Source organism: Elephantulus edwardii, unplaced genomic scaffold, assembly GCF_000299155.1.
Source record: "Elephantulus edwardii isolate Elephantulus edwardi_28Jun2011 unplaced genomic scaffold, EleEdw1.0 scaffold00007, whole genome shotgun sequence".
Classification (NCBI taxonomy): Eukaryota; Metazoa; Chordata; class Mammalia; order Macroscelidea; family Macroscelididae; genus Elephantulus; species Elephantulus edwardii.
In genome coordinates this window covers 37754510-37760475 of record NW_006399757.1, presented here as the reverse complement: position 1 = coordinate 37760475, position 5966 = coordinate 37754510, and the positions used below count along the sequence as shown (strand labels likewise).

At 42.2% G+C, this 5966-nt stretch overlaps 1 pseudogene; it reads right to left on the bottom strand.

Annotated features, from left to right (window-relative positions):
• Positions 1-4846: 4846 nt before the first annotated feature.
• On the bottom strand, positions 4847-5765 carry LOC102845886 (annotated as a pseudogene).
• Between the last annotated feature and the right edge of the window lie 201 nt (positions 5766-5966).

Here is a 5966-nt window from a genome sequence, read left to right as displayed (position 1 = left end):
CAGAAAGAGCTCAGACGTAGTGTTGATTATAAGGATGGTACAAGATCAGGCAGCATTTTGTTCTGTTATGCAGAGGGTTGCTCTGAGGCAGAACCGATTTGACAGCATCTAACAACAAACAACATTCAAAAGTACATTTAAAAGAAGGCAAGAAAGAGAAATGGATGTTTTGTTTACTGTATGTAGAAAAATTCTTGAAATACAGTAAATGATCTGTAAGTATTGTTGATGTTATGTGCCGTCGAGTTGCTTGTGAGTCATAGCAACCAACCGTATGTACAACAGCCCTAAACCCTGCTCTATCCCTTGCCAAACTTATTGACCTTGACGTGCCTTTCCCCATTGTCTCCATGACAGATCAATCCATCTCATCGAGAGTCTTCCTCTCCTGCACTGTCCCTTCACCCTCCCAAGGATGATGTCCCTCTCTGAGGACTGATGCCACCTTGCAACATGTCCAAAGTATGTCAGATGAAGCTTCAGAATCCTTACCTCCAAGGAGCAGCCTGATTTCACCCTCTCCAGGTTGAACTTGTTTTGTTCTCCTAGCAGTCCATGGTATATTCAATACTCTTTTCCAGCACCACAGCTCAAAGGCAATTAATTCTCCTTCTATCATCCCTAGTCATTGTCTAGCTCTCTGATGCATGGCAAGTAATTGCAAAGACAATGGCCTGTATCAGACGCACCTTAGTCTCCAGACTGATGTAATTGCTCTTCAGCACCTTGTAGAGGTCTCCAACAACAGACTTTTCCAATGCAATTTGTCTTTTCATTTCCTGGATGCTGGTACCAAGAGTGTTGATTGTAGAGCCAAGCAAATTGAAGCCGTGAACTATCTCAATCTCTTCATCATCCATCATGATGCTGCCAATTGGCCCACTGGTGAGAATCTTTGTTTTCTTGGTGTTGAGCTTCAATTAATACTGAAGGCTGCAGTCCTTGACCCTCTGCAGCAAGTGCTTCAGGTCCTCCTCAGTTTCAGCAAGCAGGGTTGTGTCATCTGCATAATGCAGATTGTTGATGAGTCTTCCTCTAAACCTAATGCCACTCTTCTCCTCATATAGCCCAGCCTCCCAGATCATCTGTTCTGCATATAGATTGAAAAGATGTGGCAATAGGACAGACACATCCTTGACGCACATCCTCCCCAATTTTGAGCCATGTGGTGTTTCCTTGCTCTGTTCTGACAACTGCCTCCTGGTCCAAGTATAGGTTTTGCATAAGCACAATCAAGTGTTCTGGGATTCCCATTCTTCTCAGAGTCAGCCACAGTTTGTTGTGATCCACACAGTCAGATGCCTTTGCATAGTCAATGAGACACAGATAGACATTCCTCTGGTGCTCTCTGCTTTCAGCCCAGATCCATCTGACATTAGTTATAATATCCCTAGTGCCATGGCCTCTTCTAAATCCAGCATTCACTTCAGGCAGTTCTCTGTTGACATGCTGCTTCAGTCATTTTTATATGATCTTCAGAAGAATCTTGCTTGCATGTGATATCAATGATATTGTTAGATAATTTCCACACTCTGCTGGATTGCCTTTCTTTGGAATAGGAACAAATATAGATCTCTTCCAGTCAGTTGGCCAGGTGGTTGTCCTCCAGATTTTTTGGCACCACTTGGTAAGCACAGCCAGGGCAGCATCTGTTTGTTGAAATATGTCAATTGGTATGCCATCAATTCCTGGGGCCTTGATTTTTTGCCAATTCTTTCAGAGCAGCTTGAACTTCCTCCTTCATCACCACAGGCTCTTGCTCATACATTGTTTCATGAAATTCTTCTGTGTCTACCAATTCCTTTTGATACAATGACTCTATACTCTTTCTACTTTCTTTTAATGCTTCCTCCATCATTTTATATTCTACCCAAAGAAGAATCCTTAAGTATTGCAACTCAAGGTTTGAATTTGTTCTTAAATTCTTTCAGCTTAAGAAATGCTGAGCAAGTTTGGCCCTTTTGATTTTCTGACTCCAGTTTCTTGAACATTTCATTGTAATACTTTACTTTGTCTTCCCATGCTGCCCTCTGGCATCTTCTGTTCAACTCCTTAATATCTTTATTTCTTCCCTTTGCTTTGTCTTCTCAGCACTCCAGTGTAATATTTAGAGTTTCTTCTGACATCCATCTTGGTCTTTTCTTCCTTCCTCCCACAGCTCATCCGGTCTTTGCTCATTAATGTCCAGGGCCTCAAACCTGTTCCTGAGATGGTTTTGAAATATAGGTGGGATAGACTCAAGGTTAAATTTTGGTTCCTGTGGACTTGATTTAATTTTCCTCAGCTTCAGCTTGAACTTGCATATGAGTAGTTGGTGGTCTGTTCCACAATCAGCACATGGCCTAGTTTTCACAGCTGATACTGAGCTTCTCCAGCGATTCTTCCCACAGATATAATTGATTTGATTCCTATGCATATCATCAGATGAAATCCCTGTGTATAGCCTGTGTTTGTGTTTCTTATAAAATGTATTTGCAATTAATAAGTTGTTGATTGTGAAAAATTCTATCATTCTATCTCCGGCTTCATTTCTGTCACCAACTCCATGTTTTCCAACTGCTAATCCTTTTTCTCTATTTCCAACCTTTGCATTCCAGTCACCCATTATTATTAATGCATCCTGATTGCATGTTTGATCAATCTCTGACTGCAAAAGTTGGTAGAAATCTTCTACTTTCTCTTCTTTGGCTCTGGTTGTTGGTGCATATATTTAAATGATGTTGGTATTCACTGGACTTCCTTGTATGCATGTGGATATTATCCTGTCAGTCACCACATTGTATTTCAAGACCAATCTAAAAATTACTTTTTTATCTATGAAAGCAACCCCATTTTACTTCACCTTTTCATCTCTAGCATAGTAGATCATATGATCCTCTGACTCAAAATGTCCCATGCCAATATGTGATTAGGTATTATTGTCATGACAGGAGTCCAGAACGAAGGCTACATAGTGGAGTGGACCTGGAGAGGGATTGTAAAACAGTGAAAGAATTTTTCCTTTACTTTTCAAAGGGAAGAGTGTACTGTGGGGGAGGGGTGGGCAGAGAGAAAAGTGCAACAATGAATGAATGGAAATCCAAAATCTCTGTAAATTTTCATTAAAATGAATAATAAAAAATTAAAATAATGTCCCATACCAGTCCATATCTCATTTTTCCGATACCTACTTTATCAGTATTTATGCATGCCATTTTCTTCATAACAATATCCAGTTTTCTTACATTTATGGTTCTTAGAATGTGGATTTGTTTCATACTTATCAAAACCTGTTAGCTTTAAAACCTATGAGCTTTAAAAAACAACAAAGCCACGTTCATAAAGCTAACATGTTAAAGGCTTAATATCCTTTACTCCTTATAGAAATATATGACTCCCTGGGTCATCCATCTATTGCTTCCTGGCATCCTCCAGCCAGTTAAGAGATAAAGACATGTCTGACTTCCTACCTTTACATATTTCTATGCATATTCCTCCTCCCTCAATCGTTTATGTTCTGTATATGGCTGGATTATTTCAGTATATGAGCAATTCATTCAACAAAGCTTGTTCTGACTGTTTATCAGTTAAATAAATATTAACATTTCTTCCTCTATAATATTTTCCCTCTTACTCTGAGGTAGAAACCAGATAGATTGAAATATTTATGGAATTTTATCATCATGAATCTTAATTTAAATTCTACTCAAATATAACTATTTCTTGACTAACAATATGGATATTTTAAATGCATACTGTGTGTGGTAAGAACTACATTGCAATCTCAGTTAAATGCACATTGTGGTGATTCAAAAAGTGTGTGACATAGACCACAATCAGTATCACTTAAGAACTTATTAAAAATGTAAATTCTTGGGCCTAACTCAAAACATACTGAATGAGAAATTCTGGGCTTGGGCTCTAGCAATGTGTGTTCTAGCAATTCCTCTAGGTAGTTTGATGTGTGAGAATCACTGCATGAGACTCTTTAATTGCTATACTTTCTGGCCCATGAACTTTGATGGGAAGCAACTGGCTTAGGGTGACCTACTGGCCTGGTTTACTTGAGACAAAAAGTGTCTTGAGACACAGGACTTCCAGCGTTAACACCAGGAGTCAAAACTCTCTCACTGTCATCGGTCAATTCTAACTTAGAGTGGCTTCCCTTGAGTTTTAAGACTGCAGACCTTAACAAGAGAAGATGGTTGATCATTTTCTTCTCTTAGGTCTTTTCTTGGTCAGAAATCTGTGTTGCTTCAGTCCCTATAATAGCTGAAGAACAAGTTAGGACAAAGGTAGGCCTGGGTGTGAGAGCTATGGTGGCCTGGTGGTAGGAAGCTGCATTGCAATTTCAAAGGCACATGGTTTTAATCCACCAGCTGCTCTGTGGACAAAGGGTAAACAATATCCTCCCATGTGATTTACTGCTTTTGAAAATCTGCTGGGGGGTCAGCTATGAATCAGTTCTGACTCAGCAGCACACAACACTAGACCTGGGCAAGGAACACAAGAGTGAAATAGAAGAGGATATTCTTTTTGAGGTCAGTCGTGAGCTTGAGGATGAAGATGGAGGTAGAAAAGCTGCTTTGAGGTGGGAAAAGGCTGCCCCAACCCCAGCCTTCCAAAATAGCCAGACCTCAAGCTTCTCAGGTAAAAATCAGGAAATCTGGAATTCTGAAAAATGTGCTTTCCTCAGTCATGCAACTTGAAATCTAACATGCTGGAAAGTCCCCTTCAATGAACAGGCATTCTCCTTTTTTTTTTTTTCACCAGAAAATAGACTTTCATTTTACCTGTACAAATGTGTTAAACTTAAAGTCTTAACAGTTAAGAAAGATATATACAAATGTGGATGTGAAAGGAGGGGTCAAGAGCAATCTACCGCTGAGGGCAGGGTGTGCCGTCGGCCCAGGAATCTGACTTTCTGCCACTTGGGCCCCAGGCTCTCCTCCTTGTGCAGGACGCTCTGCAGGGAAGCATGCAGCACCTTGCCCACGCGCTTGCCGGTCTCCATCATTTCAAAGATGCTCTCCGGGTCCAGGCTGCCCTTGCCCACTTTCCTCATGCCCGTCACGACCCCCTTGCTGGTCACAGACATCAGCAAGCTGGCCACGGAGCAGGCCTCCTCCTGAAGGGTGGCGTCCACCACGTGTCGACAGCCGATTTTGCACAGCGTGACAATGCAGGGGACATTCTCCACATTCAGCCGGATGCAGTCATACGGGTCATCAAACAGTTCAATATCTTTTGTCCCCTCTTCATCTTCCATAACACGAACCTTTGGTATCCTCGTACTGAAGAGAGCAGCCTTCACAGCAATGGAAATGGCATCAAATAAATTTCCACCACATTCCAGCAGCAGCACATCCACGTAGAGGATCCAGCAGTACTCCCGAGGACTGATGCACAAGGACTTCTGGTCAACACTGCTTTTATTGTTAAATATCCGGTAGAGCGTGTTAGCAATCTCAGTGCCAAGGTCGTCGCCTCCTCGACCTTCAAATTCAGGAGTGGCATTGGCCGAGCAGTCAACAAAGAATTCTAAGTAGCCTGTAGCCTTCATTCAGTCTCTCCAGCTTCGGCATCCCCATTTCTGCTTTCACGCCCACCAAGATGTCCGTGTGGCCCAGCTTGACTCTGGCAGATCCACTGGTGTTAGACACCGTGTCAGTTTCCACTTGAACAGACCGGTAGTCCTCGCAGCCACGGCCATCCACGCGCAGGTCTTCCTGGACGCCATGCACGATGTACACCTTCTCCGCCTCACTCAGCGACACGGACGCCATGCTGCCAAGTCCAGGCATTCTCCTTTTAAACACAATTGTTCCTGAAGTGGGTTAGGGTGAAAAGAAAATCTGCTGGTTGGCAGGATTAATCTAGTCTCCTGGTTTATGCTTGGCACATTCTTGAAAGCCTGGAAGAGGTCTCTGGGGAACCGAAGTCACTTTGGGAGAGGGGTTAGCTTTAAAGTCAGAGGAGGAAACATT